At 35.6% G+C, this 25,923-nt stretch overlaps 1 protein-coding gene across 1 annotated transcript in view; it reads right to left on the minus strand.

Moving 5' to 3' along the window:
- The window catches only part of PTPRD (protein tyrosine phosphatase receptor type D), a 2,237,777-nt gene that overhangs the window by 683,067 nt on the left and 1,528,787 nt on the right, over nt 1-25,923 (minus strand). Inside the window, exon 10 of the mRNA XM_086685253.1 lies at nt 3,856-3,895. The gene's annotated coding sequence lies outside the window, so the exon portion shown is untranslated. The remainder of the gene's footprint in view (nt 1-3,855; nt 3,896-25,923) is intronic.

The raw sequence follows: 25,923 nt of genomic DNA on the forward strand, positions 1-25,923 counted from the left end.
GGAATGTGCTTATGTTGTATAATTCTGATTCCTCCTCTTGTATAAGACTCCAATAATAACATCCCTGTTTCTAATCATGCCCCCCAAAACATCATTTAATAGCTCACCTTTTCCCTCTGAATTTTTGTATGCACTAAATCCAGTCTCATAAAAGGGTAAAGGATACCTATGTGATTACCTAAAATAAATAAGATCATAATCAACCCAAAAGAAAACGTTATACTCATCCAGAAATTCCTTGCCAGGAATACTCCAAAGAAGAAATAAGTGTGTTTATCTATGGTAATAACAATACAGCTGCCTAGCAATCAACTTAGCTTTCCTGTCATCTTTGTCAAGCAGTGTGTTTACACTGGAGACAATCTGAGGAAAGAGAAATCTGTATTGTGATATCAGCACAATGAAAGCGTATTTCTAAACACAGTCAGTCTCTTGTTTATGAAGCACGATGATGATTACTTACAACACAGTGTTTACATAGGCTTGGATTATTAAAAGTTTAAAAATGGCAGAGTGCATTTAAGGCTCAATCATTTCAACTTTTCTCCAAAATCACTTTTTCAACATATTCTAAAAAATATATAATATTGAATATTTCATTGAAAGGATGGAACAATCTTGTATATTTTCTGTGTGCCTGCATTTTATATCTCTGTGTAAGTGTATATATTAGAATGTCTGTGCATGTGAGTGCATGTGTGTGTTGAAGGAATAAAAAGAATTATTTCTTGACTTTGTTCTTGATTTTGAAGACAATTTGTCTTTAAAAAAAGATAAAACAGGTTTATTTTAGTGAGGTTAGTTAGAAATAAGTATTTTTTTTTAATTAAAGTATTAACCAATCATATAAGAGCCTCATTTTTTTCTAACAGCTTTTTTTTTTTTTTTTTTTTTTCCTAAAGAGGTTCAAGAGGCTGGTGTCTCAAAGGGACTGTTCAATGTGCATTTGTATATAATAACTATCTTCTTCCCTGACTTTAGCAAGTATACTTAGACCAACTCAAATGAACCACAGATTTAGTACCATCAGCAGGAAAGCAGAGACACACAGAAAAGAGGCTCTTTGGGTTTTTGTTAAGGAGGAGAGGAATGCCAATAAGTAGAAAGAAATATAGGACTTGGGACTTCTCTCTGCTAAACTATCTTCAGAATACTGATGAATTAGATTTTAAAGGCACATGCAGGAGGACTTGAGAAATTTGCTGACAACCAAGTAGGAAAGAATTGAAGACTTTTTTTTTCAATGCTCACTAATGCCTTCCCATAGAACTTGTTCAAGGCACAACACTGAGTTCCTGAGAACTACCCTTCAAGTCGTTATCTGCTCCCCCACTCACTTTTGCTCTCTCTCTTTTTTCCAGTAAACATTTTCTCTACACCAATGTGGATACAATTATTGCGATAATACTTCCACAAACATTTGTATTGAAAATACTATATATTGTACTAGGAAAGGCAGCAGATGTTTCACAATGTAAAGGAGCTGTGTAAAGAGTTCTAGATCCCAACTGCAGCTCCTTTCCTTTTCTATGTAGATGACCTCAGTCATGTTACACAGCCTTTCTGAGAATCATCTGCAAATGAGGGTCATTAGATATTCTTTACATGCTGATTTAATGATTATCTGAGGAAATGTATGTAAAACCACCTAGGCTATTGCTACTAAAATAGGGGAGAGGTCTTAGTTTCATTCCATAGGAGGAATGTAAGGCACCAAACAGCAAGTGGAGATTTTTATGAGACTGAAAGGCTTTTCCTGTGCTCCAGCTGTAGAGCCATGAAAATGATGACTAAAGCTTTTTAAATGATAGGTTGATTTACCCCCCAAATAACTTTTGTAATGATAAAGTTGAATTACAAGTACAAACACCTGCAACAACCTTACAAAGTCATTTATGTGACCCATGGGCTTTGCGACAAGAAACTCTGGGGAGTTCATACCCATGTCTCACCAGTTGTGTCATCCATTAATGTTGACAAAATTCCAAATACTTCCAAATTGATAACCTATTTAAATATAGAAATCCTGTGAGTAGGTAGTATTACCCTTGTTTGAACATGAAAACACTGAGGCCCAGGTTGATTAAGTGGATCTTAATGGTGGTGTTGGGGTTTCACCCAGTATTTTGGAATAAAAAGCCATGGGCACTTTCTACTGTACCACCATTGAACTCTGCTCTATAGTTATGAAAAATAGTGGATGGCGGACTGTTAGTGATAGTTTTATACATAATGGATCATAGATTACCAAAATCTTTTCCTCAAGATACTTCCACTGTTAGGAAGAGACCTTATATTGTGAGGATCAATGATTAACACCGAACGTCCACTAAAAAAAATGATAAACAACAGCAACAACCATAAACCTAAAGGCACACCTTCCAAGTGCTGCTAAAAATGAATTTTTATTTATTTATATCATTATGCCAATGAAAGGGACATTAGCTTGCTGAGTCTTTATGATTTATGCTTTAGGACAAAATAAAATGTCAATTCTACAAGGTTCTTTGGTAAATCTGTACATTACAATTGAGATCAGCATCAGTGTTAACCTTTCTGTTGCCTGCAAATAGTAATTACAGGATAACCACAGGGTGAAGCTAGGGCTTTGTGTCCCTGAATGCGGGAATAATTTGAACTGTTCTGATGGTAAATTTGAATTGTTTAACATATATTTTCTGTAAATTAGAATTGCATTTTAATAACCTACTTCACCTCTTCAAATTTATGATTTTCCTTTTTTTAGAAGTGAAGTGATTTCAAGAGTACAGGAAGTGTAAAATACTCATAAGAAAACTTGGAATAAATCAAGAAATATTTTCTTCATTTAAGCATGGCTTAAACTGAGAATAAAGCAAGATTCTTAGAAACATCACATAATTATACAATGTCTAGAATTTTTTTTCAATAAAATAGTTAAAAATGTTCATTGCTCATGTTTTTTAAACCATTTAAGTTCCAGTTTCAAGGACCTAAGTTGTCAAATAAGTAGAAAAAAATAAAAATTGAAACTTTCTTCCCTTATCTTTTACCATTTACTTTTTTCTGTTCCCCTTTCTAGTACAACCAATGAACAACATCCTGTTTTTCCATCTCCTTACTTTCCAATATCTACTCTCTATTCTTAATTTGTTCTACCCCTATTTCCATTCTTCCAAATACAGACAAATGAAACATGCAATGTATCTAATCTGTTTGTTTACTCTTTATTCTTATGGCAATCTGCTTTCTTCCTTCTTATTATGTGCAATTCTCCCCTTACTCACTTGCTTTCTTTTTGAGCATCATTTCACCTCTTCTCCTTCCTACTCTATTATTAACTGAATCTTCTCCCCTCAACATCCCAACACATGTCCTTCCAATGTTGGGGGTGGATCTCACATTGCCCAAACTCTCTGGTACTGAGTCATGGCTCTATGCATGGTGGTTTGAAAAACCAAATCAATCAGTCATTGACCTAGTCTACTGACAAACAAGAGGTAAGATTAAGACAAGTATAGCAATATGTATTTTGTAAAAAAAAAAAAAAAAAATGCCTTGTAAGAATTCACTGTATGGACTCATATTCACTCTTAACAAAAACATGCCTATACTTTGGACTTGAAATTTTAATTCATCTGTAATTTCTTTATGTCTCCATACTATATACAGAATTCAGGTAGGTTTTTAAGTTTCTAAATAATCTGAAATTGTTAAAAATTTACTTTTATTCCTCACACTCCTTAATAAAATCGCTAACACTTTTCTAAAAAGCTACATCCCACAGTAATAAAGAAATACTATTAAGTAATAAAACAAACAAAAAAATTGAAAGTCAAGAAAACAACAACAACAACAACATGCTTTAAATCTTACTTGTTTAGATCCCACGGCTGTTTACCAGATGTCTGTCTTCCTAAACAAAGAAGAAATGTGACAACAATTAAAATGTTGTGAAAATGATGCTATTAAAATACTGCTTACTTAGGTGATACATGTTTATATTACTTAGGTAGTGAAAAATGTCAAATTCCAAAAAGAACTGAAATTAGTTGTGTTTTGGTGTTTGCTTTCATATTCATTGTTGTAGAGAGCAATGGAAAATATCACTTTTAAAGAAAGAAGAAAGGAAACATGCTATGATTACTCTGTAAAAATGAATGATAACCTTAGAATATTAGTTTAATATACTTTGTAATCACAATTTTAAATGAATAACACTCATAAGCATCAAATATTGTTAAATTAAAAACACACAAATGTCTTTTGAAAAAGTCTATAAAAAATTCTTACAAAATGAAATATTCCTTGCACTGTAGACTTTTGTTAAGACTTGGTTCTTTGGTAAACATACACAAAGCCCATTCAGGTGCTTTAACTAACATCACAAGATCTTTAGAAGACAGACTCTTCCAAAGTATGAGATTATCATGTGAAGAAAAGAGACAAATCTATACTTTACAACTGGGCTGAGGAAAGGGCTAATTAAAATTTTAATTAAAATGTGGACATTTAGTAGTAGTATATACATATTTAAATTAGGGTTGAAAAAAAATACAAGTCTATTAAAGTATGATTAGTGTTTAAGAAATTTCATAAGCCGTTCTCCAAACTGGGTAGTCATGCTGACGTTTCCCAATAATTTTCATTCAACCTGTAAACCTGTTTCTTTGTTTTTGTTCCTGTCTTATTTTTGTTTGTTTTTCATTTTGGAAGAGTGAAATTGGAAACAATAATTTGGACTCTATTTTTTTAATGTTTATTTATTTTTGAGAGAGACAGAGACAGAATGCAAATGGGTAGAGGCAGAGAGAGGGGGAGACACAGAATCCGAAGCAGGCTCCAGGCCAAGCTGTCATCACAGAGCCCAATGCTGGGCTCAAACCCACAAGCTGTGAGATCATGATCTGAGCTGAAGTCTGACCCTCAACAGACTGAGCCACACAGGTGCCCCAATAATTTGGACTCTATATGAGTAGTTTAGGTAAGTGGAAGTATTAATATATTTCTGTAAGTTTCTAGAAAACTGCCAACTGAGCTTGAGTGATATAAGAAGATCAGTTATCTACAGATGTGGGCAGGGAAGGGAGGAGGTAGGCATTACAAGGGCCATAAATAAACTTTTGGAGTTGACATATATATTTGTTATCTTGATTGTTGTGATAGCTTTATAAGTACATACATATGTCAAAACATTAAATTCTATGTTTTAACATGTACAGTATATTATGTGTCAACCATAACTTAAGAAAGCTCTAAAGAAATAAATGGATGTCTGTAAAAATGTATTTAACAGGGGCGCCTGGGTGGCTCAGTCGGTTGAGCGTCCGACTTCGGCTCAGGTCACGATCTCGCGGTCCGTGGGTTCGAGCCCCGCGTCGGGCTCTGTGCTGACAGCTCAGAGCCTGGAGCCTGTTTCGGATTCTGTGTCTCCCTCTCTCTCTGACCCTCCCCCGTTCATGCTCTGTCTCTCCCTGTCTCAAAAATAAATAACCATTAAAAAAAAAATTTTTTGAAAAAAAAAAAAATATATTTAACAAATAGGACATGAAATGCATAGTTAATCCTTTGGAACAATTAATGGAAGTTGTTATTGTTGCATTTTTTGTTTTAAAAGATTATATGACTGCTGTGTTAGGAGCAGGTTGGGGAAAGGATGATTGGAAATGGAAATGAAATTCTTTAAGGAAATTTGGACTACCATATTGGAAGTGGAGGTAAAGGATGCTGGATTGATTGATGATTGAGATAGTAGAAAGAAAAGTCGTTTGTGTAAAGGTAGGACAAAGTAAAGAACGAAGGATGATGGCTAGGTTTGTGGCGTTAGCAACTAGATGTATGGTGCTGCCATTTCCTGAGAGAGTGAAGATTGGAAATATATTAAATTTGAAGAGACTAGAAGAGTTCCATTTTAGACATATTACTCGTGAAATGTCTTTGAGACAACCAAATGAAAATTTTAAGTTGGGTAAAGTTTTCTAGAACTCAGAGGAAAAGTTTGAGCTATATAAATAATTTTGAGGATTGCTAGCCTATAGATGAGAGCAGATGGCTGCCATTGAATGGAGGCAAGTGACATTGAATGGGAATAGATAAAGGAATCCAGAGTCAGGGTGCTAAATGGCCTATCTATTTGATGTATACATCCTTCTTCCCTCCTCCAAATAACCAGAACAAGGGTAAAAAGGAGTTCAATGAATCAGAGGCTAATTTTCATTATTTCTTATGCTCATTAGAGTCTACTTTCTGATTTCATCTTTAAAAGTCCTCAATATAGATAGAAAACAAAAAGAAAATATCATAGTAGTAAAATAATCTGCCTCCAGTTTAATCTTGAAATTAACTTCAAATGCTCTTGGATCTCTAATTGCTTATTTAATAGATATTTTTAATCATCTCACCTAAAGTACGTATTTTAAATAGTATTGATATATACTTTCTTACATATATACTTTCTAAATCAAATTGGAAGTGAAGAATGGTGCTTTGCTAAATTTCTTAAAAAGAAGTCAAAATAATCTGCAGATCTTGAACACTCAGTCTTTGAAACATGTGCTTGGAATATGGGAAAAGAAACTGTGATATAATTTGGCTGAAAGTAGCTGGAAATTCTGTACTGTGATGCTCTATAATAAGCAGCTCATACATACTCAGAGATCAATTGTAGGAATAGAGTGAATAATTTTGGAATTACAGTTTATTATAATAAAAAGAAAATAAAACAGGAATTTCATGGCTGGTATGGAATGGTGTTCCCAAAGTAATACTCAGTTTAAGAATGATTCATGGTAGACTTGGTTTTGTTAGTTTTCCATTTGTTTTGAGCATTGCTGGGATGTTGGGGAGTCATGTAAACTTGCTAGATTTTTGTTTCTTCATCTGTAAACTGAAAATAATACAATACTTTCAAGAGTTTTGGTGAGAATAAATGTGATAAAGTGCACAGAAATGCCTTCTGTACAAAGTACTACAGACTGCAGAAAGAACACCAGTACAATAATAATTATGAAAGATTATGGTTAATGGTGGCACCTGATATTACACATAAGAAATACTCAGTGGATTTAATTTAATTTAATTAAACTATGTTTAATTTCATTTAGAATTTTCCAAGTCATTAATAGCACCTAGAAAGAAATAATACCAACTCTTCAGGTATTGATGAAAGAGAATAAATGAAAGAAACACACATTTAAAAAAATCATGTACAATTTGCTGAGTGTGAATTTTTGGCATACACAGTAAAAATGAAAAGTCTAGTACCTTCTTATAGTCCTTGAACTGAAACATATTTCTGAAATATGGTCTTTTATCTCTCCCATCTCTCTCTTTATACTTAGCTACATTTCTAATTTTATAGTTTGATTTTTTCTTCTTTTCTCTATTTCCTGCGATATTACCCATTTTTCATTATCTCACCTTTGTGCAAGATTAAATCATTAATCATAATTTTATAACTACTTAGTTTTTATTTTCATAAAACTAATACACATTTTCCTATTTACAAAAATAACTTAATATTCACTGTTGAGAATTTGTAAAAAACTTTGATGAAAAAAGACAAAAAATTCATTCATAATTCTATCACCAAGAGACAACTGCTATTGACTTTTTTGGTATATAACCATTCTGTTTTCTATGTACAAATATATATTTTATAAGTTCAGAAATGGCACCATGTTGCTTCTATTTTTTATTTATTTTTCCATGAATATTTTTAAATAATATGAGTTGTTTTTCTGCAACATTTTTAGGTACTGCATAGTTATTTTAAATTTTAATTTTATGTATGAAACATAATTTGATAGACCCATCAAAAAGGCTGTTGTCAGTTCTTTTTTCTCGTATAAGCAACCCTGTGATAAACATCCTCAAGGCCATATATTTGCATGAAACATGATTATTTCCTTAGGAAGAATCCTGGATTCAGTCAAGCCTGCATATCAAATTATACATTTTATAATACCTATTGCCAAATTCACTCCAAAAAGGTTTAATATATAACACTCCTACCAGCAAGATATGAGTACCTCCTTCCTCACACTGAAGCTAATAGTAAATATTGTCATACTTCAGTGTTTTTGTTTTTGCCAATTTTATAAATAAAACTGCATCATTAATTGTTTTAATTAATTTGGTTACCAGGTGAGTTGAAAAAATTTTCCTGTCTTTTATTTGTAGTTTTTTAGTTTCTGAAATGCTTATTATAATTCATTGTTATATATTGGAGCACACGTCTTTGGCATAATCATTTAAATTAACTCATATATTAAAGTATTAACTATAAACATAAAGATTTTATTAAGAAGACTGATGATGACTTTAATGTTTCCAGGATTAATATATACTAAGATTCATCCTAAAGCCAAGAGAAACAGCTTTCTTCAGTTTACTGAGATACAAAAGTGATTACAAGTATATGAATGAATTTAAGTTCAGTTTTATGCTTCATTTTTTATTACCCCATTTTCATTCAAATTTGAATCAATGTTGAATTTATTTTATTGCTGTTTAGTCCCTTGCAAAAAATTTTAGATTGTTTACATCAATATATTTTTATTTGCTATTATGCCAGTTATGTTTTACTTTCTCTTGAAACTTGTGAACTAAAACTAAATTTTTCTTGACATATTCAAGTCCACCCAAGAGGGAGGACTTACTGGTGTAGGGAGGGTTAAGTCAAAAGCCAACCTGCAGTTTCATCTTTGTGTAAGGTTTCCTTGTACTCACCCAGGGCACTTAATGCTTTGTTTTAGTTTTGATGTCATTACATAGACTGTGACTTCACTGAGGTTGGTGTTGACATCATTGCAAAGAAAGTGACTTCTTTGAGGTCAGCAGCTAATCTCAAATATAATCTCAAGGGAATTCAATACAAATGTGTATTCCTATGTAAACTTCCCTAGACTCTGACTGAAGCATTCTTATTCCATAATAAAAATAAGAAACTTAGGAATTCATGTAGCTCCAAAGATTGTAAGCCAGCAGATGTTTATTAGTGATTAGCAAATAAGTGTGCCATATTTATGAGAACTGAAATAAAATGTATGTCCTACATTAATGTAGTGCTTTAAATTCTGTTCATTATCTTATGTAAACTTCCCAATAATTCGCATGTAGGTAAGGAAGATATTGTAGTGGGCAAAAATAGCTTTGTAGAAATATTTGCTTGCCACATGATTCTGGCAAGTCAACTAATTTCATAAGGTAGTCAATCTCTTTTTCAATAAAATATAAATAATAAAGGAAATGATACTTCTTTCTCACAGCTGTCCTGAGTTTCAAAAATAAAAGGGATTTCAACACTTAATACTTAACTAAATCATTGATTTTTTTGATGCATTTTTGAATATCTACCACAAGTTCTAGACATTAGGCATTACAGTTGGAAGAAGAAAAAGCCAAAGTTTCTGCTCTGATACAGATTATATGTTAATAGGTAACATAGGTAATAAACAACTACTGTAGATAGATAGATGAACAGACAGACAAGATGAATTAATGATTTCAAATATAGCTAAATGCCATGAAGAAATTAAGCAAAATACTGTATAGGCAGTGTTGGGAAATGCTGAATAGAGTAGTTAGGAAAATCTTATTGAAAGGTGATAATTGAGGTCAGACCTGAATAATAGAAGGAACAGCCATGGAAAAAGAAGGAAGTGAAGACCTCTAGAAATGACATATGTGTGCAAAGTCTTTGACATAGAAACAGAGTTTAGCATTTGAAGAACACAAACATGTCCACTGTGGTTATAGCATAATGAGCCAGGAAAAGCCTGGTATTACAGGGATGGGAGAAGAGGTTGTAGGTCAGGTCATAGATTGTATAAGGCTTTGTAGTCATTTGAAGGTGTTGACCATTGTAAAGTAAGAGGTGATGATGATGATGATGACGATGATGAAGGAAGATGACAAGGAGAAGGTGGAAGAAGAAGAGGAGGAGGAGGAAGAAATAAAGGTTAAGTTGATTATTAATTCAATTAGTTTAGGAAACTGTGTCTTTTTGTTTTTGTTTTTTTGTTTTGTTTTGTTTTGGCCTAAATATTATACTACAAACCAGCTACTGAGTGGTTTCCTACTCAGACTCTGTTCAGTTTTATTTTCTCTACATTTTGTTGCTGCCTGTAGTAATGATGGTTTTTCACCTTTTAAACCCAAAGTTAATTATTACTCTTGATTTTTGTTTGTTTGTTTGCATTTCTTTTCTTAAGGCAATGTGCCAGTTTTCTGCAATGATTTTAGTGCTGAAGAAGCATTTACAAGACTCAATAGATTTATTTAAGAATAGATGTCTGGAATTCAAATTGCTTTATTTTAATAATAGCTATAAGTAACAGAAATCTTTATAGCTTTCCATTTTCTACTTATCCCATGCTCCACACCCCTTTTCTTTAAGCCAGACTCTCTTACTACTCATATATTTTAGTCCTATCTGCAAAATCAAAACAAACAAACAAACAAACAAACAAACAAACAAACAAAGGCTTCAAGTGACATTCTTTGAAGGACTGTCTCTCTCCAGGACTTAACTCCTGAACTACTTCTTTTGCTGATTTGAGACTCATCTGCTTGAGTATCCACTTCTGTTTTCCCTTTTATGGCTTGTCCCCTTGACTGGATAATCCACACTCTATCCTTAGCTTTGGCACCTGCTGTGATTGTTCTTCCCATCACTATTTCAGGTTGTATTTTGGCTTTGCTCCATAGCTTCTGGCATACATCATGAATCTTGTCCAGCACATTTACTACCCACATCTCCACTATTTCAGATGGATTCCCCAAATGTAACTGTCGACCAGGATATAATTTGCTTTTTCCCTGACCTCCCCAAACCTAAGCCTAAAAGTCCCCAGACTTTTTGTCTACATTTAAGTAAACAATAACCTTAGTTATGAGAATAAATATATATACCACTCATAAATTTTCAACTTAGGTTTTACCCATTTGACAATAGCTGTTATATGGAAAACAAATCCTTACAGATGCATATACACTGTACAAATATTGTGATTTTGTTTTTAGTCATCTAGGAGTTCCAAAACTATTAATGGAGCTTAGGAAGCAATTTTTTCTAAACTATTTTTATAAATATTATAAGTTTTGGACTTTAGCATCAGTTTTATTTGCAGGAAGATTATAGTATAATTTTAAGAGTTGATGTGGGGCTTTCAACCACATTAGCTTCCCTAATGCCATTATACCATATATTTATATCTTGAAATCTTTAAGCTTCAAGTGCTCTCAATAAAATCAGAATACTTCTGAAAAGTTCTGTCACATAAAATGGAGGCAGTGTGGGTAATAACTGGGAGTGAATAGGGTTGATGGGAAAATAGGGTATTTGGCTATGGTAGAGTTTGAGTTCCTTCTATGTAAAGATTTCACTTATTTTACACTTTTATGTAAGATCTGCTTTGTCAAACTTACCCTAGATTTTTATAATATGTTAATAAGTCATGTCCTTCAAACTAACCACCATTTGGCCTACTGGCAATTTCTATCTTATATGAAATATTAGTAATATAAGCACACCCCTCACAATAAAGAAAATATTAGCCACATTCAACTTCTTTACCCTCTACACCAGGATTCATTACTTTAGTGAGTAATTCTTTGTGTGAAACCTCACTAAGTGTTCCTTGTATATTTAAACATATAACCTACCATTGTATCTATTATTCCCTGATAACGCATTTGCCACAGCCTTTAAACTTTTCTATGGAGTAATTGTACAAAACCTCCCTATACAAACTGATGTTGGAGATCCCTTATCAAATCACTTTTTCCAACACATTCTTTATTAAATTTTCTAAATTTGTTTCTGAGAATTCCTCCATACTGATAAGATAATCAGACAATATTTGTTGGAACTCACTAAATTATGTCTTCCATAATACTATTATGCTCACTATTTTTCAGCTATCAATATTCTCATCACTCCATATACAAATAAATCACAGAGTTAATATTATACTGGTTTTACTTGACTTTCCATTTACTGTGTGTTATCCTATTTCTGACATTTCATCTATCCTAAAACAGAATAAGTGTTACAGTTTGGAAAATAAATCTTTACTGAAACCTATAAAGTTAACTTTATAATGAAATCACTGAAAGCATAGTGTGGTATTATAGCCACTTGGTAAATAATATGAGAGTGGTGATTAATAAAACTTATTTGTATAATAAAATTACTGTAACATTTTACTATCATCTTTCCATCAACAAATATTTACTGTGCCTTCTCTTTGAAAAGCACTCTGCTAAGTGCTATGAGGGACAGAGAGAAGTATCAGCCCTTGGGATACTGACAATCTGGCCATGAAGCAGTTCTCATGCATTAATTACAAAAGACAGACATAGGACATGCCAGCTGCCTGGTATTACATCTCATGAGATGAGATCATAGTCTTGTGGTGGTTGGGGAAATCTACCCAGGAGAGTTAGAACTTAAGCTAGGAGAGCCTTGAGATATTATCAGGAACTCATTCTGTTGAAAAAAGGAGGAATATAAGGCTGAGAGCATAAGCAAAAAAATGTAAACAAGAGGTACAAGATATACAGCAGGGCTCCATTGTCCAACATGGTAGTCACTGGCCACATAGAGTTTTTGAGCACTTCAACTGTATTCAGTCTAAATTGACATGTGTGATTTCAATGTCATTATTAAAATTAATTTCACCTGTCTGTTTTTTACTTTTTATAATGTGGCTACTAGAAAATTTAAATGACACACATAGCTCACATTTGTGACTTGATTTATATTTCTGTTGGACAGCATCAAGTTGCTAAGTAATTATAAGGAGGCTGGGTTTATTAAATATGTAATTTTCAGCAAAGTAATCAGGCCACAAAGTGGTGACTGGTTAGAGGAGGCTAGAGATTAGACATACAGGGAATGATAACCTACACAAAGGGAGGAGGAGGGGACAGAGCCGAATGAAGCAGGTGGCAATGTGGGAGAGATGGCGTGACAATAAATTTTTGTGTCTGATTACTTTTGCTGAAAAAAATAGTTTTTTTAGATTGTTCTCAATGCCAGAGACATTACAAGAAGACTTTCAGAATAATCAAATCCAGTGAGTAGACATGAAGATGGAAAGAGGCGGAAATCAAATATGCTTGATATTGTAAACTGGGGAGACAGGGAGAATGACAATATAATCAGTAGAAGTAAGGAATTTGATGGGAGAACCTGTTTTGTGGAGAGAAGTTTTTGAGCCCTGGAATATCCAGTGGCAGTGGAGTTCTGATGATGATTAGTCTCTGGATGAAATGAAGAATATGAAGAACAGGTGTCTGACTAAGGCTGATAAAGGAGTGTGTACCAAGGAATAAATGTACTTAAGCCTCTGGTAAAATGGAGGTGGAATTCAAGAAGGAAATGGTCTAATTAATGATAAAAATTAGATTAACCATCTTAATAGAATTGAATGTTGAACTCAAGGCGGGGGAGGAGTATGATTTCAGGTGATATGTCCCTATCTATCTATCTATCTATCTATCTACCTATCGATAGAGATAGAGACATATATCACCTGAAATCATACTGCTCCCCTTGCATTCAACATTCAATTTTATTAAGATGGTTAATACCTTCCTAGATAGATATAGAAATAGATAGGTATCGATATAGATACAGATATAGATATAGATATAAATGTATAGATATGTAGATATATTGATAGTTCAAATGAAAAGCCAAGAACTGAACTATGGAGTATAATAACATTTGGAAGTTGGGGGAGGATATTTTACAAAGATAAATTGATCAGTTATGGAAATAGGAAGAAAACAAAGACTGCATGGGATCATGCTAAGGAATCAAACAGTATTGAGGAGGAAGAAACTGCCAACAGGAAAAGATGTTATAAGAAATGTATGAAACAATTTAGATGGCATTTTAGTATTTAACATCAAAATATTACCAGGCCGCAATATTACCAGGCAGGAATCTTCAACCATGAAACTAAGAAATGACAGATGTCCATTCCATGGCCCATCTTTCTGCCTTTGGAAAACATGGCCCATGACTGGCCTTTTCTCCATATGCATTTGACCTTTTCTCATTTTCTGGTAAGTATGCCTATCACATAAAGTTTCTCCTGCATAATGTCAGGTTTATTGTTTCCTATAGTATTTAGTACCTGCATCCTGAATTGCCATTCATCACAGACTGCCTAATATTATCTTTTTTGTATCTGTTATTTCTTTTGACTCCAAAGCTGTGTTTTTGTACTCCACCTGGCTGCTTCCCTAAGATTGTTTTTAATGCTTAAAATTTTTCATGCCAGAGGAAACAGTTGATAAAGAAAGATTAGGGGCTTAGGCTCACAGGAATACTTAATTTGGACTACTAAGACCACAGTGCTCCTAAGAACCCATATGTCATAGCTTTTTATTTCTCTACCAGTTTTTATCTCTTGTTTCTCTTTAGAGCCTTTACTATTATTTAAGAGTGGAACCTGCATCCATTCATTCATTCAGTAAGGTACTAAAATATTTAGAAGGTTATACAATGGATCCAACAGGCATCCTGCATATTCTCAATTACAATTTCCATACATGTTTATATGTCTCTCATACTTGAATGTGAGATCCTGAGGAAAGGTTGTGGTTATTACATACCTTATTAATATTTGTATTCTTAATGCCTAGTTGGTTCCTGGCAGTGAATTGACTGTCAAACCACATTTTCTTAATGAATATATAAATCAATGAAAGTGTGAATTCCTTCTGAAGGAGTTTACAGACTGAGTAAAGGAGACAAAATTTGTGCACAAATAACCAGAGTACAAATAGGAAGGAAATGCCCAACCAAAGAAGTACTCAGATGAAAAACATATTAGAAGTGGGAAAAATGTCTCACAGAAAGTGATGTGAGAAAGCTCCTGAGGTAGCTGGCATTTGAGCAAGACCAGGATGATGGGATGGGAAAGGTGAAAATGGGTCATTCTACTAAAGGGGACAGTGCTTGTTTGTCTTATGTAAAGATTTCTATTCCCTTTTATTTATTAAGGATAAACACCTATTTTCAACATCAGATTAGTTTTTACTTGAAATCCTGTGATCATGTTTCCTTTACAAAAAACTTTTTTTTTCTCCATAAAAATTTCCTTACAATATGTAGCTGCACAGTCAAGTTTTATTTTAAGGACAATGGCATTTTTACCTCCTGTTTTGTGTGAGGGTCTGTGGGTTGTAGGAGATGAGAAAAGAGTTCCCAGCTGCCACAGCCCAGCAAAACCTCCGAAAATGATGACTGCATCCATTTCCACCCAATGCCACATTCTGAAAGTGATCTTTTTGAAATGAAGATTACAAAAAGCTGCTGCTTCTCAAAAATGCAATTGCTTTTCATGATGCGGCCGTTGCTGTCTCTGTGCTGACACAGCTACCAGCATCAACACCAGCCTGCCTTGAAACTATTAAAGATATTTCTTTCCCAACAATAAAAAAGAGTATTCTCCAAACACAGTGAGGCCTTGTGTTTAATAAGCTGATATGGACAAAATGGGCAGTCATGAAGTAAAGATGTTTATGAGGGAGAGAAATGGAGTCATACTGAATGCCCCCAGGGACTAGACAATGTTCTCTACCTCTGGGTGATGTTCTGAAAAGATATGCACAAAAAGGGGTGGGGAATGGGTATTAGAAAAAAATAGATGTGACTGAAAGGAGGTGGCATTTTCTGCATATATAATGTGCTATTGGGAAGAGCTTGGGTGTCAGGCCAAGGTTTGCATAGCAGCTCCTTACCAGGTTTTGTTGTTTTTGTTTAACTTGCTAAGTTGCTTAACCTTTCCAAATTCAGTTTCCTGCAAATGACATGTGCATTAATTACTTCTCAGTGTTGCTGTGAGGGTATTGAGATAATGTCTGTAAACCTAGCTGGTTCATAACAAATGTCAACATCTTATCTTCCAGCCTGCCTTCCTTTTCCCTCTCTGTCAAGTGCACAAGGGAAACCTTTCTGTAAGGGACTTCTCAGACCAGTAGATGCACTTCACATTAATGAAATGTAGGCTGCATTATCGTTCACTGAGAAGAGAAAACGGTGCTAATCACCCACCATCTGTAGTGCTTGTGCATGTACTTATCTGTTCCTAATGGAGATGCACTTGTATGCTAGGATAGGCAGCTGTACTCTTTCCTTCTGTTCTTCCTTGATCTTTATTCCTCTTTGGGCTCATGGGGTATAGTCTGTAGACATGCCATACAATTGTGCAGTAATCAACGTGGTGCTTTCAGATAAAGCCTTTCCTTTGCCAAGGATGTGACAGAGTTGGGAACATCAAATGTCATTGCTGGAAAAGTCATGGAAGACAGCTGATCCAAACTCCACATACAGATGAGGAAATAGAGGCTTAAAAATTAGCTTACTTGCCCAAAACTTAAGGAAAGGGAATAGTCAGGTTCAGATTAGAACCCAGATTTCTGGTAGTCAGCTCTGGGAGTTTTCCTGAGCTTCCCCATACCTCTCAGAGAAACGCATCCTTTCAACTTTTTCAAAAGAACATACACCCACAGGAGGTCCAAATGTCACATTCAAGGCTAGCTCCATGAGAATCTGAAAAGGAATGGTTCTGATTGTGATTATTTTGCAGAAAATACTAGAGATAACCACTTATAAGATCGTTGTTTCCTTCTATGATTGGCAGCAATTCTGAAGGCACTCATGTGTAAACACATGTGGGCATGTGTGCAAGCACATGTGTACAGACACACACACACACACACACACACACACACACACACACACACACGTCTGTTCTCTCTGGGAATTAGTTACCCAGGTGGGTCTCATTTAATGACTGCACTATCTCTGGCAAAAAACACCATGACTTTCTCCTGTTGGGACTGCAGTATGAAAATTGACTGGAGTCAATTGTACCTGATTTTCTAAATTGCCTCTGCTATAACAATTCTCCCACCCAGCAATAAGCCATTGAAATCAAACAATAGGATTGATTACACATTCCTTACTCTGGGGAAATGCAATTAGTTTTACCTGAATAAAAACTGCAGAACAGGGGCCAATTTGGGGTACATAGTGTGCAACATTCTCTAGGAAGCACAGTAAAAATAAGTTTGAAGAAACTTAAACATTACTCTTTAGCCACAGGAAATATCAAGCAAAAAGAATTTTATTTACAAGTCACATAAAGGAAAATATAAAGGAGTGCTTGAGTATTACTTGGTGCAGTCGAGAATTGACAGAGCTCCTAATTATTCAAGCTCAGCTCTTGGGATAGATATTAGGCTCCAGGTGAATTCTGGAACCTCTATAGCTCTGTCAGAAATCCATACATAGAATAAGTGTCCAGCTTGAGATTTTCCAATTTCAAGCCATGGATAACTATTAGTTGGGAGATCTAGAGAGGAGTCCCAGCTCCTCCCTCACTAAGGATGAGGTTGATGTTGGACAAGTTATTTGACCTTTATGCATCTCAGGTTTGTAATACCTAAATTGGGTTTAAGAAACCTACCTTGTACAAAAGTGGAAAAAAAACATGTGCAAAAGTGATGTGAAACTGTTTAGTACATTGCAAATGTGAGGGATCATTCCTACTCCAGGTGGTCTTAGTTGCTGTACTTGCACACAGTTGTATAAGATATAAAGCTCAGCTAATAGTGAGACTAGCCGTCTTCTGACCTAAACTCACAAACAGTAGCTACAGTGTCATTGTACTTTGGAGTCAGATAAACCTACATTCACGTGAGTTTCCTATTTACTTCTCTAGGGGCAAGTTAACCAACTAACAGCACTCATCTGTAAAATGGGCATAGAAGTAATACTTATCTCACAGGGCTGTTGTAAGAATCAACAAGGAATATGGTAGTGTGTGCGGTGGGCAGTGTAGGAGACATGAACACCATGCAATTAGTGTTATTTTACTGGCCGAAAGTAACTGCAATACGCAGGAATATTCACAGAGTACCTTTTTCCAAATCAAGCAAGAACTTTCAGCGTCTGGTGCAGTATGAAGTTTGGGCCAGGGTTATTCAGATGTTTCTCCTCCTAGCAAAAGTGTCTTCTGAGGACCTATAAATGGACTGATGTGGCATGTGGCCCATGGGTCTCATTCCCAGGATGGTGAACTCCTGGAGTCTGAGATTAGATTGTTTTTCAATCCACCAATATTAATATTCATAGTACCTAACATAGAGTCTGGCACATGGCCAGATGCTTAGTAAACACTTTTTCATGAATGGAAAGAGAAATCCTTGGTTTTTGTAAGAACAAAGAGGAATAAAAAATATAAGGCTTAAGTCCTCCTGTTGAAACTAAGAGGTTTAATCCCTTCCCAACCTTTTTTTATCAAAATATTTACCTTAGAAACTTGTAAATGTAAGTTCTTTCCCTGTCTCTTTGAAATGTATCTTTTTTAGAAACTAAAAATACCTAGGAATATCTTTTTTAAGGACCAGGTATCTCTCGGAAATGTCAGTATTAAGGGAGGTAGTGTCTCCATTGCTCTTTCTGTGCAAAGGTAGAAGCTGAAATTTGGTGGGCCTTTTGCTCCAATTTCTACAATTCTTTTTTGCCATAAAGGTATGAGTTTTTTCCTTTACCCCACCTCTTCTCTTGGATAAGGTCAATTAGCTAATACAGATAGCCATCACAATTACCAGGTAAAGTTAAAATGTAGTGATGTATGACCAATGATTCTGTCAAGTACTCTGACGTGAGGATTAGTTATGTTTTATCGTGGAAACATAGATGCAAATGGGATATATGTGCTTGGCTATACCAAAGGCTGAGATTTCTTTTTTGCCTTTGCAATTTCAGTGGATTGGTTGTGACACTTATTTAATGATTTTAATGACTTTTTTTAATGTTTATTTATTTTGAGAGAGAGAGAGAGAGAGAGACAGAGCGTGAGCAGGGAAGGGACAGAGAGAGAGGGAAACATAGAATCTGAAACAGGCTCCAGGATCTGAGCTGTCAGCACAGCGCCCAACATGGGGCTCAAACTCGGGAACTGTGAGATCCTGACCTAAGCTGAAGTCAGACGCTCAACCGTTTGAGCCACCCAGGCACCCCGATTTTAATGACTATTAAAGACTATTCAATCATAAGTGTGTTTTCTTTCTCCATAACATTTTTGAAGAGGATTTCTGGGTTGGGATAAGATTTTTTGTTTGTTTGTTTTTTATTTTTATTTTTTCTTAATTATTTTTTCAACGTTTATTTATTTTTGGGACAGAGAGAGACAGAGCATGAACGGGGGAGGGGCAGAGAGAGAGGGAGTCACAGAATCGGAAACAGGCTCCAGGCTCTGAGCCATCAGCCCAGAGCCTGACGCGGGGCTCGAACTCACGGACCGCTAGATCGTGATCTGGCTGAAGTCGGACGCTTAACTGACTGCCCCACCCAGGCGCCCCAATGTTTGTTTGTTTTTTAATTATATTTCCCCAACTTGTTACACAGAGCATCATGTGTCTAAATGGCATCTGATGACTATGGAGATAAAGAATGCCTTGTAGGAATTCTTTTTAACCTGATTCTGCTATATTCTGTATTAGGAAATAAGCTGCATTTTCTAGGATATTTTATTCAGAAGCTGCTAGGGCTTTTATGATTGAATTAGGAATAGAAAGCACTGGACTTCCTGGGCCTTCTATCTGAAATATATACAAGCGCAATTTCATACATGGTTTAATAACTCAATTGAACAGATTAAATGAGAAAAATTAGAAGGTAAGACCCATCCTTACCCTTCCTAAGAAGGTGAGGTAAAGACTAATGAAGGCAGTTTAAACGTTAATGTTCTTAACTATTTCTTTGTGCAATTATAAACATTCAACACATATGTGTATGTCTCTTAAAATTTAACTAGATTAATCTTAACTGAATAAGATTTAAGAGTTTCAGCTCATTTACTCACTAATAAAGATTCTTACCCTTTAGCCATCCAAAGAAAACCTTGATTCACTAACCATAAGTTCTCATTGATCTCTGGGTAGAGTTGTCCCTCATTACCTGCAAGTTTTCCAGAAATTAAAACAAAAAAAATTGCTTGGCAGTGTATAAAGTGGGGATTTCCAGAGCCATTTCTAAACAATGGAGTAACTGATTAATGCTCTGATAATTAGAGAAAGGACTTAAGACACCTTACCCGAATAAAGTAAGTGAAGATACTGAGATAAAAGGAAAATAATTGTTAAAATGAAATAAGTGGTTAATTTATAGCCAAGAAGAACCAAAGATACATATTTTCTAAATGTAATGTGGAATCCTGAATGATATTCTGGAATATAAAAAAATAGGTAAAAACTAAGGAAATCTGAATAAAGTATAAATATCAGTTAATACTAATATATCAACATTAATTGTAATGTAATTAAATGTGCCATTGTAATATTAATAATAGAGGAAACTGAGTGTGAGGTATAAGGAACTCTCAGGGGGGTGGGTGGGTGGGTGGAGCTTAGACAAAGACCCTAGGTGAAAATCCTAAAATGTCTTACTTGGTTTTTTGTTTCTTGTTTGTTTGTTTTATCCCTAGACCCAGCACAGTGTATACTGAATGAAAACTGTTTAATATTTTCCTTATTCGTCTCCTGTTAGTCCCCATTTCCTACCCTTCTCCCTCTCTTCTGTCCCATAGACATCCCATTCTGTTGATAGAGTCCCATGCCTCTTGGTTGAGCCTGCCCAAGGTTTGAGAAGAATAAAGCATAGAATATAGCATATGCCAACAAGTTTATCCATTAGGTATTTTTTATACTTCAAAGAACTGGAATGTTTCCAACTGTCCTTAAAAATGAAAGTTAAATTGGTTTGAACACGAACGCATAAAGACTTCTGCTCCCACAAGGCAATCTGCAAGACTGTGTACTGGGTTAAAAATAAAATTTCATCTACACAACTGTAAGTCCTTTTAATAAACATTAATATCAGGAAGTAATTCATTCTGTGCTTTGTATTTGGCATTAAAGCTAGACCAAGTGCAAATGAGAGAGCCTAACAATGTGTATCTCAGGATCAAATGAACCCAGAACCTTGCATTTGGAATGGGTCTTCGAGACTATTTGGTCAAATACCTTCATTTTATGGATGAGTAAGCTGAAACCCAGAAGTGTTACTTGGTTTGTCAAAAACTCCTCTAGCTGGAGCACCTGGCTGGCTCAGTCAGTTAGGTGTCTGACTTTGGCTAAGGTCATGATCTCACAGCTTGGGAGTTCGAGCCCCACATTGGGCTCTGTGCTGACAGCTCAGAGCCTGGAGCCTGCTTAGGATTCCATGTCCCTCTTTCACTCTGACCCTCCCCTACTCATGCTCTGTCTGTCTGTCTCTCTCAAGACTAAATAAACATTAAAAAAAAAAAAAACAAAACTCCTCTAACTTGTATGTTTAGATGTCACTTTATTCCAAAAAGAGTACAAAGAGTACAGTAGAATGAAGAAAGTATATATAGACAACATGAAAAAAGAATATATAGACAACAGCTTGTATTAGTGAATTTGACCTTAATGACTCAACCATTAAGATTAGCTTCTCTAAGAAGAAATTCTCAGAAGTATTAAGGTTTATAAATATGCTAGATGGCAGAGCTAGCTTATTCATGGATGGAACATGCTTACATGTTGCAATTTCAGCACTAGGAAGAGGGTTCCCTGCTCTAAAAATTACTCTCCCCATGGCCAACTGAGCTCTTAGATGTCTTTATCAGGTAACATCAATTTTACTTCATAAATAAGGGTTTAAGGTAAAAATATCCTTAGAATGATTCCTTTTGTCTTTCCCTTCTTTAAAAGAGTTATCAGGTGGTAGGCTGAAGCTTACTAACAAAACTGTCCACAGAAAAATCCAAAGATGATTAGAAGAACAAGCATTTAAAAGTTAGGAGGTGTGGCACAAGTGTCCTTTTTACCATGGCCAGTTTCTTAGGAGTTCTGATTTCAGGGAACCTTAGGGGCACAGTGAGAGAGCCAGCATTGATGGCTGGCTGACATCTCAAGCCAAGAACTTCAGAGGTAAGTGCGTGTGATGGTGCAGCTGGTTAAACTATGTAACTTTGGAGAAATCAATTTGTTTCATCATCTATAGAATGTGAATAACTTCGCAGCATTAGATAGAGGATGAAAGCTTATAAAATGTATAAAACGATGGAACCCCCCCCAAAGCAAGTGCTAAATACATTTTTTCCTCTTTTCCTTCTATCTTCACTTCCTGTGTCATGTCTGGATATAAAATTCTTGAGGACATGTAACATTTCCAAATAGCCACAGGATGTAGGGTGAATAAAAGACCAAAAAAGAGCATGGCTGGAAATATAGGAAGAAGGTGAGAAGGCTCTATTCATGTGAAAGCAGGTAAGGGGGCAAGAGAGAGATGGTGAGCTGGGGACTTGGCAGAGAACAGTTTGCTCTAGGCTGCTTGCACCGTCACTTTTCCATACTCCCAGATGTATTCCTTTTATTTTTGTCAGAGAACTCCCTTCCACTGTACTTTCTTTTTTAAAAAAATATTTTTAATATTTATTTATTTTTGAGAGAGAGAGAGAGGGAGTGTGAATGGGAGAGGGGCAGAGAGAGAGGGAGACACAGAATCTGAAGCAGGCTCCAGGCTCTGAGCTGTTAGCACAGAGCCCCATGAGCGAGGAGGGGACCTGAACTCAGGAACCATGAGATTGTCACCCAGCCAAAGTTGGACTCTTAACAGACTGAGCTACCCAGGCGCCCCCCACTGTACTTTCAAGCACTAGCTGAAAGAAATAGTGAGAGCCCAGCAGAACTGAACATGTACAAAACTATTACAGTTCTTTAAGTGGACTAATTCTATGTTTGTTCAATGTGTATGATAACTATTATTCTCATTTTTATTTAAATTTTTTTCCCTGCCAAAAAGTTTGAATCTTTACTTAGTGTTACATACTTTTAGGAGTTTTGTTATAATATTTTTATGAGTATTACTTGTAAATGGTACAAAGAGATAATGGTAAGAAGCTTCTCCCTCTCCCGAAATATCATAGTAGAAAATACAAGGTGCCTGGGTGGCTCAGTCCGTTATGCGGCTGACTCTTGATTTTGGCTCAGGTAATGAACTTAAGGTTTATGAGTTTGAACTCCTGCATTGGGCTCTGTGCTGTCAGTGCAGAAATTCTCTTACTGGAGTTTCTCTCTCTCCCTCTCTCTCTGCCCCTCCCCCACTCACCCGCATGCTCTCTCTCTCTCTCTCTCTCTCTCTTTCAAAATAAATAAATAAACATTGAAACTAATAATAAAGTAGAAAATATGAAACTAAGGTAACTGCTTTTTGAGAGTTAAACTATAAAACAAACATAAAAAAATCTAAGCATAGCTATACAAATTCTATACAATGACCTAGATAAATATATAGGCATACAAAGCTATACTTTAAATAGGTAGAATGGCCTCCTGGCTAAAACCTGGCCTGGAACATAATCAAGGTTATTTACATATCTGGAGAAAATGTGTCATTCACAAAGAGTGTTTCTCTTTCTGAAACACAGGATGCTGGGAAACAAACATTGGCAGTGAATGAACTTAAGGAATTGTTTTCATGACCTCCAGATCCAGATATCAAATCCATTCTGTAGTTCTAATCCTGCGGGAAAACAGGTGCACCCAGAGTGCTATCTTGATAACACTCACCATGTAATCTAGGAGTCCACAAACTAAGCCCTATGGGAATCCAGTTGCCAGCCTGTTCTTATAAATAAAGTTTTTGGAACACAGCCATGGCCATCCGCTTATGTATCATCTGTGGCTGCTTTCTGCTACAACAGCAAAGCTGAGCAGTCACGGCTGAAACTGCATGATCCACAAAGTTGGAGATAGTTACTCTCTGGCCCTTTACTGAAAATGTCTGCTGACCTCTGATAATTCAGCCAATGTGCCTTGACTTCATGTTCACCAAACAACCTTTTGATTCAATGTTTGTTTGTAGGGTGATAACTTGCAGAGTAGCAGTAAGTCAATGTGTTGAACATTCTTTTTTTTTTTAATTTTTTTTTACATTTATTTATTTTTGAGAGACACAGAGAGACAGAGCACAAGTGGGGGAAGGGCAGAGATAGAAGCAGACACAGAATTCGAAGCAGGCTCCAGGCTCTGACGTCAGCACAGAGCCTGATGTGGGGCTTGAACTCACGAACCGTGAGATCATGACCTGAGCCCAAGTCGGATGCTTAACCGACTGAGCCACCCAGGCACCCCTGAACATTCTTTTTATTTGTTATGGTTGACCCTCTGGACAGACTACTGTTACCATATCTTTGCTCAAAGCTGGTAGACTGCCTGGTGTCCACCTGAAATGTGTTGTCTCTTGGCTTTGTTTGGAGGTGAGCACATCTTCTCTAGCTAACTTTGGAATTTACCAATGCATCTTTTCTCCCTGACAGCATTTTTTCAATTCTTACTTTACAGATGAGGAAGCTAAAATTCAAAGATTGGAAGAAAGAAGACAGATATTTATTAAGTTTCTACTGTGTGCTAGGCTCACAGCTGTTTTCCTAAGTAATGCCATTTAATTTTCTCAAGCCTACACAAGAGATAGAAAACTCAAGTGTATATTTTCACAGATGTGGAGTTGAGGCTTAGAAAGGGGGAGGCCACATTAATTTGTTAGCAAAGCCAGGATCTGAAAACAGGTGCTCAGACTTGAATACTTTTACTCTATGGTGTTTTCACATGATCTATACTGCCTGGCAGAGTCTTCTGATGCCAGGCTTAAGAAAGCAACACCATATGCCTTGGTCTCTTCCTCCCACCGAGGTGTATTGTTCCTTAACAAGCATGGATTAAGTTAGAAAATCCTAGAGATTTTAAAGGTGTAAAATTTTAAAACAAATCCTGAACATTTATACTGGAGTATGGAATCTTAGCCAGCTACTTTACATATTCAACCATGCTCTTGCATAAAGAAATCGGTGTCACCACAGCCTGATGTTCATAAATAACAGTTCCTGAATTTTTTTTTTAAAAATGGTTTTGTACTTGAAGTGATTTAAATGGTGTATTTTGAATTCATTGCAGCAAGAACATATTTTAGAATTTCTAAAAGCTTAACAGAATGGAGGGTTATCTATAACATAAGCATAATCACAGTCATAATATCTGTTTAAAATAAAACACTGAAAAGAATTAAATGTTCCCTTCAAGCCAAATTCAAAGGAATTTTGACATAAAATAGACAGCAAACTTGAGGTTAATGTTACTTGCTGAGACCCATTCTTTAGGAGTTCAGAACCTCTGAAAAGATTTCTGTTATTTTTATGTTTTTGTTTTGTTTTGTTTTGTTTTTTGTTTGTTTGTTTGTTTTTGTTTTTTTCCATGCTGAAGGAGACCAGCCTTTACAAATAGACTGGGTCCCACCCTCTCACACAATGGCTGCACACTGCCCTGATTTTGATTTGTAAATGTTCTACCTGAGTGTACTTATTGTCTTCTTATCTAGATTGAGAATGCTTAGATGGCAAAGTGCATCTCAATAACATTTCATGTATTGCTAGGCATATGGTAAGTATTTCACAAAAATATTTGCCAATGCATCATATTTGTTATAAGACTTTTAACAAGCATAGCATAAGTGGAAATATATATGGTAATATTAAGAAACAAACAAACTCAAGGGGCACCTCAAGGGGCACCTGGGTGGCTCAGTTGGTTGAGCATCCGGCTCTAGATTTTAGCTCAGGTCATGATCCCATGGTCATGGGATTGAGCCCTAAGTCGGGCTCCACTCTGAGTGTGGAGCCTGCTTGGGATTCTCTCTTTCCCTCTCTCCTTCTCCCCTGCTTGCACTCTCACTCTCTCTAAAAATTAAAATAAAAAAAAAAGTCTAATCCATATGAATTCACTTTCCTAGGACCTCCCTTACTTTTTAAGATAGGGAAACAGAACTAAACCCCAAGGAACCATGAACTCAAATGAGTAAATACATTGACAACTAGAAATTACTCAGAAAAT

The sequence above is a fragment of the Puma concolor genome, chromosome D4, assembly GCF_028749965.1.
Source record: "Puma concolor isolate L17-30 chromosome D4, mPumCon1.1.hap2, whole genome shotgun sequence".
NCBI lineage: Eukaryota > Metazoa > Chordata > Mammalia > Carnivora > Felidae > Puma > Puma concolor.